Here is a 13,362-nt window from a genome sequence, read left to right on the forward strand (position 1 = left end):
GCTGGGAAGACTAGAGTCCATTGTCCCTGGATTGCAGAATGTGTGCGAAATAGGGCAGGGTATAAAGTGCAATAGGATTGTAAAGGCAGTAAGGGGCTAGGTTATGAAGGACTTTAAAAATTTCAGTTTTGCTCCTAGAGATGAGAGGGAGACATTGAAGGTTATTGAGTTAGATGGTAACATATTTGGACCTGTGCTTTAGGAAAATCATTTTGGTAGTTGAATGGAGGATAGAGTGGAATGGGGAGGGACTGGAGACAGGCAGACACCCTCACAGCATTTATTGCAACGTTCTAGGTGTGAGGTGAGGAGGATTTGCTGTGCCAGAGGAGAGAAAGGAGCATAGTTAGGAAATACCACAAAAGGTGAAATCCACAAGCCTTCTGGGTCCTTGTAAGTCCATCACAGAACTGAAGAAGGAAGGAACTACTGTGGTTAGCTACAGGGTGACACAGGCTGAAGAAATTTGGGACCAGTCATTTACCCTTCTGTGAGCAAGAGGCTGGCTCCATTTCTACACATTTGCATGTCTCTGAGTTGGATGCTCAACTACACCAAACCACCTGGATTCATCATAATCTCAGGCAACTCTAACAGACCCTCCAGGAAAATATCCATTGTTTAGATGCAGCCATTGAGGTCCAATTGGGAAAAGGACTTTCTCAAGTTGCACAGAGTCATTGAGAAGTATCAAGAAATAAAGGCAATGGGGAAGGGAAGAAGCATTCACTTAGTGCCTATCCCTCAATAAACCAGGCACTGTGTTATATAATAACCTTGAGAGGTAGATGCTGCTCCTGTCCTCCCATTTAACAGTTGAGGTAGACTAAGGGCAAATGGTGCCCAAGGTTACAAAATTAGAAGTGTCTGAGGTCACATTTGAACTCAAGTCTTGCTGACTCCAGATCCAGCATTCTATGCACTGTGCCAGCAGTTACTAGAGCCTAAACCTCCCAGCCAAATGCAGAGAGAAGACATTTAGAGCCTGATGGAATCTGACTTGTCATTACATTGAAACTTCCCATTTTAAAGATGAGCAAATGGAAGCCCAGAGAGGTAAATTACTTTTTCCTGATTTCCCTCAATGCTAGTGCCTTCCTTTAAGATAAATTCTAATTCATCATCCTGCCTATTCCATGTTGGTACAGAGTGCTGTCATGGTGTGTACCCCATTATGTTCTAAGGTCTTTCTTGGTATTGCCAGCACTTAGCCCAAGGCTTAACACATGTATGTGTTCATTGGATGTTTATTAACCTTGTCCAACATCATACAGATAATAAATGGAAGAGCTAAGTTTTGAACCCAGCATCTCTAACTTCTAATCTAGGACTCTTCCCTACGCACCACCTGGTGGCAATGTTGGGGGTGAAAACCTTTTCAAACTCAGGATGTTCCTGAGAAAGGAGAAGGGAAAGATGAAAAGCTCTGAGTAAGGAGTTAATTTGCCATCATGGGACCTGAGGTCAAATCCTGGCTCTGCTATTTACTACTTTATGACTTTGGTCAGGTCCCAACTTCTCTGGGATCAGTTTCTTCAGTAAAATAAGGGTCCTAGATGAGATGACCTCTCTGGTCTTTCTTTTTCAGCTCTGGGTCTGTTACCTATTAATCTCTTCCATATGGACTAAGAAGAGGAGATACTCTGAGGGAGTATCTCTGAGGGAAGTAGGTGAACAATCCTGGATCATGGGAGAAGCAAAAAAGGAGAAATAGGGGAGCAAAAAGAACCAGGAGAGTCCCCAGTACTTTATATTGTCAAGATTATTGACATGTTTAAAATGATTTCCCCATTATGTAGAACAGTCTGTTCAAATAGAGAAGTTCAAGTTTCAGAATACTCAGAGCTAAAGTGGGTGAGAGAGCAGAAAGACCTGCTCCACCACTTAGCATTCCCCTGCCCTCTTTTTGTACATCACCCCCACCCACAAGGATACATATGCCCTTCTCCACTGACCCACCTGGGATTCAGGGGTAAATGGGGTAGGACCAAGGGGAGGAGATGTTCTTTGTTCTTGAAAATCATCGTCCTATTATTAGAGATGGAAATCCATCTTTAAAAATTCATTCAAAACCCTAAGACAGGGCAATATTAGCTGTGATTCACAATCGAACATGAATCAATTCCTTAACATAATATCTCCCTGGAAGACAACAAGGGAATAATCAGAAGAGAGTAGAAAGATGGAGAAGTAATTTGAAATGCTAGAATACTGGTAGGGAAGATGAGCCCAGCTGCGAATTACAGGGAAAGGTTTTGGGTCATCAGGAGGAAACACAGGTCTTGAGATAATCCTCCTACTCCTATGGATAGGGGTCAGGAAAGTGTAGACATGCATATTTAAGGATTGGGGGCGGCAGGTGGGGGATAGGAGGGGAAGGAGGGGCTCTAGGGCCTAGCTCAGCCTCTTTCATAAGTTCTTGAGGACCAGTTCTGCTCATAAGCATCTTCAGAATCCTAAACATTTTAAGCATGCTTTTCTGAGGTTCCTTCCAATTTGGACATTCCGCGATTGTGTGAGAGAGTGTGAATAAACTACCTCATGTTTCCTAAGTGTGATATATCATGCTCTAAGAACCAGGAGATCATTGTACATGGCAACATCAATAATATATGACAATCAGTTTTGATGAACCAACAATGAGATGACTGATTCCAGTTCCAATGATCTTGTGATGAAGAGAGCCAACTGTGGGAACTGAGGAGGTTCCCAACATAGCATTCTCACTTTTTTTGTTGTTGTTCACTTGCATTTTTTTTTACTCATTTCCTTTCCTTTTTGATCTGATTTTTCTTATGTAGCAACATAATTGCATAACTATGTTTATATGTATTGGAGTTACCATATATTTTAACATGTATAACATATATTGAATTGTTTGCCATGTAGGGAAAGGGGTGGGAGGAAGGAGGGAAAAAGATGGAATACAAGACTATTCAAGGGTCAATGCTGAAAAAGTATCAGTGCATATGTTTTGAAAATAAAAAACTTTATTGAAAAAAAAAAAGAAATACCATGCTCTAGGACCTTAGGAAGTAGTCCAAGCCCCTCTTGTTAGAGATGGGCAAACTGATGTTTAAAGAGTGGACATGACCTCTCCACAGGATGGAACCCAGCTCTCCCAAGTGCTAGCAAAGCACTCTCACTGCCTCTTTTCCTGCTCTAGTTCCTGCTCACTGGACTGTAGACATCCCTCCTATCCTATCTTGCTTGGGAAATCCAAGATTTTTGAGTTTCCCTGAACCTAGCTCTCCCTTTCCCAAGGAAGCTATAGGACCCACCATAGGACAAACTTTGCATAAGATCCAGGGTCCTATTTGACCCTAAGGCCCCTGAAGGATTTCTTACCAGAGTCACAGACTTTACATAGGAGACAATTCTTCAGGATATGCTTGTTTGTGGTGTAGGTTCCAGGATCACAAGGTATACAGAAGGTGCCTTCCTTTATGTTACATGTCCCATTTCGTTTGTAACCTAAAGATAACAAAGAATTAGCATTAAAAACAAGGTATAGGACACTTCCTTGCAGAAACCACTGCTCTCCAGTCTCATTTCCCCTTGATAACACTATATGAACAAGTTAGACAAGGTTTAGGAAGCTCCCAAGATTATCCATGAAACTTGCGATGGTTTATTATGAAAATTAGGAGGATGCACATCCATCCCTCAATTTCAACTCAGACTGTCAAAACTTGAAGGGATCTCAAAGACAGAGAGAGAGAGAGACAGAGAAACCCAGATACTTACTTATTCACAGAGAGACACACAGAGAAAAATAGAGAGAAATAGGGTGAAGGAGGAGGAAAGAGACATGCCCAGAGAAAGAGAGGAAATCAGATGAATTCTGAGTGCAAAATAAAAAAAAATAGTATTTTTCACTCTATTCTTTTTGAAACATGAGTAATATGGAGATGTTTTATATGATTTCATATGTATAATTAAGTCCATATTGCCTACCATCTCATGGGATGGGGGCAGGGCTGAGAGAGAAAAAAGAATTTGGAACTCAGAATTTAATAAATAATGTTAAAGATAAATAATTTTTTTGAAAAGACCTTATGGAGAAGATGGTGTTTGAGTTGCATATTAAAGGGATTAAGGAATAATATAAGAGTTATGGGGAATATTCCAAACAAAAAGAACATCTGATAATGCAAAAAAACCAGAGATATGGGAATGCCATCAGTGTCCAAGGCATCCAGATGAACAATTTGATAGGACTAAGAAAGTCTGAGAAGTCAGATGAAATAACACAGCTAGGTGATTTCAGTAGATAGAACACCAGGTTTGGATTCATGAAGACCTGAGTTCAAATCCAGTTCAAGATATTTGTTGTGTAACCACAGGGAAGTTACATAATTTCTGTCTGACTCATAATTAAATAATGGAGAGGATAAGGACTACATTTGTATGGCTGCTGAGAGAATGAAATAAGTAAATATCATCTGTCAAAAAATTATCAGGGGAAACATTGCTGATATTCTAGAACTGGGGATAAAATAAAAATGGACAGAAACCATCAATCACCTCCTTAAACAGATCCCAAAATGATAATTCTCAGAATATTATGATAGAAATGACTCAACCATCTGGAGAGCAATTTAGAATTATGCCAAAGGGTATCAAACTGTGCATATCCTTTGACCAAACAGTCCTATTACTATATCTATATCTCAAGGAAATCACAAAAGAGGGAAAAGGACCTACATGTGAACAAATATTTGTAGCTATTCTTTTTGTGGTAGCAAAAAATTGAAAAATGAGGAGATGCCCAACAATTGGGAAATGGCTGAATAAGTTGTAGTATATGAACATAATGGAATATTACTGTACTATAAAAAGTGATGGACAAGCTGATTTTAGAAAGGCCTGAAAAGATTTATATGAACTGATATTGAGTGAAACAAACAGAATCATCTGTATCCAGAACTATGGAGACTGAATGTAAATCAACACATGCTATGTTCACTTCTTTTTTCTTCCTTTTTTTTTCTTCTCTCATGATTTTTCTCTTCCAACGAGATTCTTAAATAAATAAAAACTTTAAAAAGCTAACATACATGGATAACCAGAAAAAAAAAACCCAATAATACAGAATATATAGTAACATTCCAGATCTCCAAGGTCAAGGAGAAAATATTGGTTTTTTAAAATATTTTATTTTATTTTTAAATAACTTTTTATTGACAGAACTCATGCCAGGGTAATTTTTTACAGCATTATCCCTTGCATTCACTTCTGTTCTGATTTTTCCCTTCCTTCCCTCCACCCCCTCCCCCAGATGGCAAGCAGTCCTTTACATGTTGAATAGGTTACAGTATATACTAGATACAATATATGTGCAGAACCGAACAGTTTTCTTGTTGCACAGGGAGAATTGGATTCAGAAGGTATAAATAACTCGGGAAGAAAAACAAAAATGCAAGCAGTTTATATTCATTTCCCAGTGTTCTTTCTTTGGGTGTAGCTGCTTCTTCCATCCTTGATCAATTGAAACTGAATTAACTCTCTTTATCGAAGATATCCACTTCCATCAGAATACATCCTCAAACAGTATTGTTGTTGAGGTATGTAATGATCTCCTGGTTCTGCTCATTTCACTTAGCATCAATTCATGTAAGTCTCACCAGTCCTCTCTGTATTCATCCTGCTGGTCATTCCTTATAGAACAATAATATTCCATAACGTTCACATACCACAATTTTCTCAACCATTCTCCAATTGATGGGCATCCATTCATTTTCCAGTTTCTAGCCACTACAAACAGGGCTGTCACAAACATTTTGGCACATGTGGGTCCCTTTCCCTTCTTTAGTATCTCTTTGGGGTATAAGCCCAGTAGAAACACTGCTGGATCAAAGAGTATGCACAGTTTGATAACTTTTTGAACATAGTTCCAAATTGTTCTCCAGAAGGGCTGGATGTGTTCACAATTCCATCAACAATGTATCAGTGTTCTTGTTTTCCCACAAGGGAGAAAATATTGTAAACAGCCAGAGCTACAATTAGGATAACACAAAATTTAGCAGCTCCTATATTAAATAAGATATTCTGGTGAACAAAAGTGCCAGGATTACAACCAAGAATCATTTACCCAGAAAAACTGAGCATAATTATTTAGATGGAAAAATGTATATTTAATGAAATAGGAGATTTTTTAGTATTCCTGGTGAAAAGACCAGAACTGAATAGAAAAAAAAAAGCATGATTTTCATTTAAGACTCAAGAAAGACATTTAAAAAAAATAGGAAAGGGTCATCTTAAAGGACCAACTAAGGTTATACTGCTTACATTCCTTCATGGTATGATGATATTTGTAACTCAGAAGTTTCTCAGTATTTGTGCTTTTAGAAGGAATATAGATAGACAGAAGGCAGAGATCTGATTAGAATACAATGAGTGGATAGCTTAAAAAATTAGTGGAGGTACTTGTTTTGCCAGCACATATACTAAAAAAAAAAAAAAAAAAAAAGAATTCTTTAGAATCTGTTTTGTTATTTCTTGTGTTCTATAAATTCTCTCTTGGTAGTGAGCCATTTCAAGTTGCTTTTTGGGGCAGAAGAAGCTCTTTTTTCCTTCAGTGTCCTGAAAGTGAATGTCAGTCTTCTCTGTTCCCATAATAAATTTCTATGGTGGGGTTCTTTCTATTTTGGCAATTCATTTAAAAAAAATAAGATACATTAATGTAAGCACCTCTAATCCTAGGGTGGGGTGAATGGTGTCTCACCTCTCTACCCTCTGACCAGGAACCCCAAACCAAAAGATTTATATGATCAAAAATATTTATAGCTGCTCTTTTCTAGTGGCAAAGAAATGGAAACTGAAGAGATGCCCATCAATCGAGTAATGGCTGAAGAAGTTTTGGTACATAATTGTGATGGAGTATTATTGTGCTTTAAGAAATCATGAGCAACTTCTTCTATCCCAAAAAGGAATATGAAATGACTCCCTACCCAGAGAGAATTTATAGAAGAACTTAAAAAAGAATATAAAAATCAAATGAGAGACACTGAGAAAAAACTAAAAAAAAAATTATAAAAAAGGTTATCAACTAGAAAAAGAGATACAGAGTCTCAAAGATGAAAATAACTCTTTGAAAATTGGAATTGGGCAAGGAGAAGCCAGTGAAGCTATGAGAGACCAAGAAACAACAAAACTGCTTCTAAAGAATAAAAAAAAAATAGAATAGAATATGAAACATCTTATAAAAATAATGACAGATCTAGAGAATGGATGGAGAGAAATTGTATATAATTAGACTGCCAGAAAGTTGTAACCAAAAAAAACCAAAACCAAAAGCAAAAAAAAAAAAAAAAAACCTTGACACAACAATGAAAGAAATAACGGAAGAACATTGTTCTGGAGTGAGAGAATATGAGGGGAAAATAGAAATAAAAAAATTAAAAAATGTAGAAAACACATAGGAATATTATTGCCAATTTTGAAACCCCAAGATCAAAGAGAAACTCTTGCAAGAAACAAACAAACAAACAAATAAAAACAATTCAAATACTCTGGAGCCACAATTAGACTTATAGAAGACTTAGCAGCAGCCACAATGAAAGACTCCAGGTTCTGGAATCATACCTATCAACAATCAAAAGAACTAGAACTACTGCCAAAAATATATCCAGCAAATTTATCTATACTATTGGGCAAGAAAAAATAAATATTCCATGAACTTGCAATTTTCAGGACTTTCTATCAGCCAAGCCTGAACTCAATAGAAAATTTAATATTTAAGAGGCAATATTAAAGATCAGTCTCAAGGAATTCAACATGCACAATTATTCATGTTTTTGTTTTGTTTTGTTTTGTTTTAATATGGGAAATGTATACCATATGTTTAAGATCAACATCAACAATTGGGCAACTCAAAACAAAGACTGGGGCATAGTTAAGATAAAAATAGTAATTATATTATACAAATGAGGTGCAGAAGAAGAATAGAGGCATTAGAGGGGGGAGGAGGGCTAGTAGTTCTGAAAATCTACACTTATCAAGAATGAGTTAAATAGGCAATACTACATATATATCATTGATGCAAATTGTGTTCTCCTTGACTTTTGGGGGGAAGCAATGGGAGTGAATACTGAGAAACACTCTTCTGGGAGAAGCCCTCTTCAGGGAATCAAGATAGTAATTTCATTCAGTTGGAAATCTTGGCCAGGAATAGTTGCAACTTCTATTGGGTTGAAAATTAGTCCAAGACCATTTTTAACAGCTTATTCAATTGGAGATCTTGGCCTGATAGTCAACTCAAACTGCTCCCCAGATCCCAGGCCAAGACTTACCCATAAAACAGGGTCTGTTAATACACCTTTGCTAAATTCCTAATTAGGAATTTTGCCTGTTGAGAAAGCCTCCTTCTTAATGAACAATAAAACTTCCTTTTTTCCACAGATTCAGGTTTGCTAATTCTTTAGCATTGGACCTGCCTCTCCAAGCAGAGGGAATCTCTCCCCCTATTCCCATACCTCAACACCATGAAGGCATAGCGCCCTCAAAAATCTATGAAGAAATAAGGGGGAAGGGATGGGTTTATCAGAAAGGAAAGGGTGTGGAAAGAAGACAAGAGAGGAATTCATGGGGGAGGGGAGAGGTTAAGCAATAGCAAGAGCAGAATTAAAACAATAAGTCAATATGGATAGGAAAGATATGTGTGGTGTATGTGGGAAGGGGAGATGAGGGGTGCGTGTGTGTGTGTGTGCGTGTGTGTGTAAACATAGGATATCATTTCTTAACTATAGACTGCTTGGGAAGGTGGGAGGGATGAAAAGGGAAAAAAAGAATAAAGTAAAAAGAAAACAAAAGAAAAATTCACAAGGATGTTAAAAAAAAAAAAAAAGATGTTCACCAATGAATATAAACAGAAGATAACATTGTCGGGTGCCAGAAGAACATGAGAGAATTCAAAATATATAACAACAAATTATTAAATCAAGAAAGTACATACATATATATATTCAAATCAAGAAAGTATATATATTTATATATACATACATATACATATTAAATCAAGAAAGTATATCTTTTCTTTTGTATTCTTTCTCTATTTTTTTTTTCTTATTCTGCTTTTTTAGTGAAATAAATTAAAAAAAAAAGAAATGATGAGCAGGATTACCCCCAAAAAAAGGTGGAAAGACTTATATTAACTTTGTGTGGCATGGGTGCTAGACCCCTTCCCCAAATTAACTAACTAGAGACATCTTCAGGTACAAAGAGAATGCATTTATTTAGTCCCAATAGTAAGAGTGAGAGGCCCAGACACACACCTGGGAGCCATTCCAGCTTCTGCTTATCCACTTATCGAACCTGACCAGCTTCCAGCTTGTTGGGGTTTAAAAAACAAAAGACTTGAGCCTTTTCATTGGATAGACTAAAAGACCTAATTATCCTTTTTTTTTTAAATTTTTGTTTAATAATTACTTTATATTGACAGAATCCATGCCAGGGTAATTTTTTTTTTTTACAACATTATCCTTTGCACTCGTTTCTGTTCCAATTTTTTTCCCCTCCCTCCCTCCACCCCCTCCTCTAGATGGCAAGCAGTCCTTTATATGTTGGATATGTTGCAGTATATCCTAGATACAATATATGTTTGCAGAACCGAACAGTTCTCTTGTTGCATAGGGAGAATTGGATTCAGAAGGTATAAATAACCCGGGAAGAAAAACAAAAATGCAGATAGTTCACATTCGTTTCCCAGTGTTCTTTCTTTGGGTGTATCTGCTTTTGTCCGTCATTTATCAATTGAAACTCAGTTAGGTCTCTTTGTCAAAGAAATCCACTTCCATCAAAATATGTCCTCATACAATATCGTTGTCGAAGTGTATGATGATCTCCTGGTTCTGCTCATTTCACTTAGCATCATTTCATGTAAGTCTCGCCAGTCCTCTCTGTATTCATCCTGCTAGACCTAATTATCCTTGATCAATGCTGTCTGCTTCTTGTGGGGCATGTTGATACTGTTCTAGTGGCAGTGCAGAGAGTTGTGGGAATCCCCTTTTTGGTTGGAGGCACAGTACTAATGTGAAAGAATTCATGAACCTGAAATGTTAGTGGCACAAAAGGAAGTTTTATTGGCACTGAGAAGTCAGCTTTGCTAGGAAGGCAGACTTCTGAGTGACAAGAGGTCCTAGCAGAGAAATCCTGGCAGAGAAATTAAAAGGGTTATCAATGAAAAGAGAATGTCTTTACAGTGGGCAAGTGTCCTGATGGACAACTATGCCAAAGGGAGAGGTCCCTTGACAAAAGCATAATTCCTACTCTGGACTTCAGCAAAAAATATGGAGTTTAATTATCCTTTCTAGAAGGACTTGGCTGTAACCAAGTCTTCCTTCTGGAGAATAGAGTGAGAGGTTGGAAAGGGAAGCTGCTCATTCTTGGCTGGCCATATAGGAAACAAGGAAGAGCCAAAGGAAAGAAGGGTTTCTTAGAAGTGCTCATGCTTCAGCCCATCTTCTACATTGCTCTTCTAGGCAAGAAGTAGGTCAAGAAGTCTGAGGCTCAGGTTCCCAGTTGAAAAGAAAGCCAACGCCCTCAGGATTAGTTACTTGGAGTTTCAAACCATTCAATATCAGACCCAGATCTGCCAATTGAATGAAAATCACTTTGAAGGCTTCCTGAATGGGGATCCGGCTTCCCAAAAGATCAAAAAGGCAAAAAAAGATTTGCCTTAGAAAGGCCTAGTCCAGAAAATATGCCTTCTCCTAGCCTCTCTGGAGTCTGGGAGACCCTGAATCAAAGGAGACACAATTTCAGAGTGATTATTTTACAGATTAAAGGGGACACAGTTTCACCCCCATAAAGGTCAAGGTAACTTCCCTGAGGGTCTGATTTGGCTCTGGGAATAGAGATCCTGTGACTTAGTCTCAAACTGAACAATTTTCACCCATTCAGTCCCATTCAAACTGATACAAAATTAAGACATTGTACACAGTAACAAGGATAATGTAACATGATTAACTGAGAATTGATGTGGGAAAGATTCCTCTCTTTGTGATTCCCCCCCCCCCCTTCAGTTAATGTAATTGCCCTTTAATTCACAAATCCTGGTCCCTTTGTATTCCAATAGAAGATCTGGACCTGTCCCAACCCCCATCCGGGTCTGAGCCAACTTTTGGGCTACACCCAAAATCCCCTTGAGCTAAATCTTCCATTATAAAAGGGACATGCTGGGACCCCCTCTTGGCATGTTATGCCACAGTTCTCTTTAACTGTCCTGACTCAGTTTCCTTGTACAAGTTTCCCTTGTCTCAGTCTTCCTAATTACTCCCCTAAGCTGTAAATCTCCCTCTAGTCCATGAAGGCTGAGGACCAATTAGTCTAAGGTTATAAATTGTTAGCCCAAGCAAGATAAACAAGAGAGTAGACCTCCTGATTATCTTCTGTCCTTGAGAATTTACAACATCCCTCTAAAATATTCCAAGATATTTCACTAACATTTTTATCTCTGGGTATTCAGATATCCTGTCTCTGGGTTCCTTTTGATTCATAGCCTTTTCCAGCTGGCTCTTTCCCTCTTCTTTGTCTCTAAAAGGTATATAAAGATTAGAGATTCTCCATTCATTGCTGGAGAATGGCGGCTGGCTGTGGATGCTAGACGCTGGATTCTTTGAGATGATAGTCTCCTCCAGACCTGGGACCAACATGAATTCCTTGATCCCAATATATCTTTATCTCTGTCTGACTGGATAATTTGAGATGAGAGTCCTGTCCAGTCAATCTTACTCTCCCATTAATAAAATATTAAAAACTCTCTACTCTCTCTCCTGCCTCAGTTTCTCTGGCATTACATTTTGGAGGTCCCCCCAAGATAATAGAAACTGAGAACTGGATTAGAGATTAGAGACCTCTCCGTCTTCACCTAGGCCTGGGCTCAGGACTGGGTCTGTTCCTTGGGAAAAGATCAGCACTCTGGATAGAAAAGGAAGCAGTTCTTCAGCCTCAGTCCGGCCTACAGTGGACAATGGAATTGATTCGGCATTTGGGAGAGTAAGTCTGTCTGGGTACCTTTTGGGGTACCATCTGGTTCTGGTTCTGGTTCTGGTCTGGTCTGTTGCTAGCAACCTGTAGTCTCAGAATAAATACCGACGGGTTTAAAAATTCTGAGATGGGTATTTTCTGGGACGCTGGAAAATATCCTCTGGGTATGTTATATGTTTGCTTAATGTTGTAACTGTGTAGTCTGTGTGATATATGTTCTATGTTCTGTGTGGTTTGTCTGTTATGTTGTTGGTTGGAAAACAACGTTGCAACTGTGCATAGTCAATTGGAGCTCCATGTTTGGCTGACTGCAGCAGCCTGTGAGACAAAGGGAGAAAGGGGAGAGAAAGGAAGAAAGAAAAAAAAAAGGAAATGGAAAAAATAGATTGAAAGGGATTTGGAATTTCGGAAAGTTAAAATATGTATATAGAAGACCAGTATGCTAACATTAAAGGAAAGAAGTTTGAATGGAATATCTAGACATTCTCTGTGAAGGCAGAGAAAAGCACTAAATGGGCTTGGAAGTTCACAGAAACCCCTTTGGATTCTGAAATGGGAAAAGGTGAAACAAACTTCTCTCTGGGAGTGGAGGTCCTGGAAACAGCCCCTAGTCTGTTTTTGCTGATTTAAAAAGCTTTGTCAAGTTTAAGAACAATGATTAAGAAATTTGGGAATTGGTTGTTTGAAAATTTGCTTGTGATTTTAAAACTTTTAACCTGTTGTACTAACTTTGTAAGTACACGGAATTTAGCTATTTTAAACGGACAGAAAAGGTTTTTTCCCCTCGAAACAAAGCCTACTAGAGTAAAGAGCAATAAAATTCAAGCTTAGCCTGGCCTGGGCAATAAAAAGCTCTGGAGATAAGATGCTAATAGCTGTTAGAAGAAATGTGGTAGGAAAAAAAAAGAAAAAACTTTTAAAAACAGCTGTATTAGTTTGATTCAGTTTGTTACCTTCTGAAATATATTGAGTTATTTGTTAACATAAGTTATACTTTAAAACCAGCTCTGCTGGACATGTGTGGGTTTTTGGAGGTTTGGGCTATTCACTATAGTGTGAATCTTACAGGTTTTTGAAGGGAAAATGTAAGAGGAATGCAGGTGATTTAGGAAGGACTGATTTGTAGGGAAATTAGAGGTTTGCATGATTTTAGGAAGGTGAAAGAAAGATTTTTGGGAGTAAGTGAAGAGGTAGGGGAGGGAGCCATCCACCTCCACTGTCTTCTGCTACTTTACAGTAGCATCAGGAGCATCTGATAGGAAAGTTCTTTAAGGAGATTGTTCAAATATGTAGCCAGGGAGAAAGAGTAAGTTGAAAATGGGTAGATTTGGGAAGAAACCTGATGTTGGGAAACTGATGGGCTAAATCTTGAAA

At 38.1% G+C, this 13,362-nt stretch overlaps 1 protein-coding gene across 1 annotated transcript in view; it reads left to right on the plus strand.

The window, feature by feature from the left end:
- The window catches only part of LOC127555970 (tumor necrosis factor receptor superfamily member 14-like), a 659,215-nt gene that overhangs the window by 222,971 nt on the left and 422,882 nt on the right, over positions 1-13,362 (plus strand). The window lies entirely within an intron of this gene.

This window comes from Antechinus flavipes, chromosome 3 (genome assembly GCF_016432865.1).
Source record: "Antechinus flavipes isolate AdamAnt ecotype Samford, QLD, Australia chromosome 3, AdamAnt_v2, whole genome shotgun sequence".
NCBI classification, from domain to species: domain Eukaryota; kingdom Metazoa; phylum Chordata; class Mammalia; order Dasyuromorphia; family Dasyuridae; genus Antechinus; species Antechinus flavipes.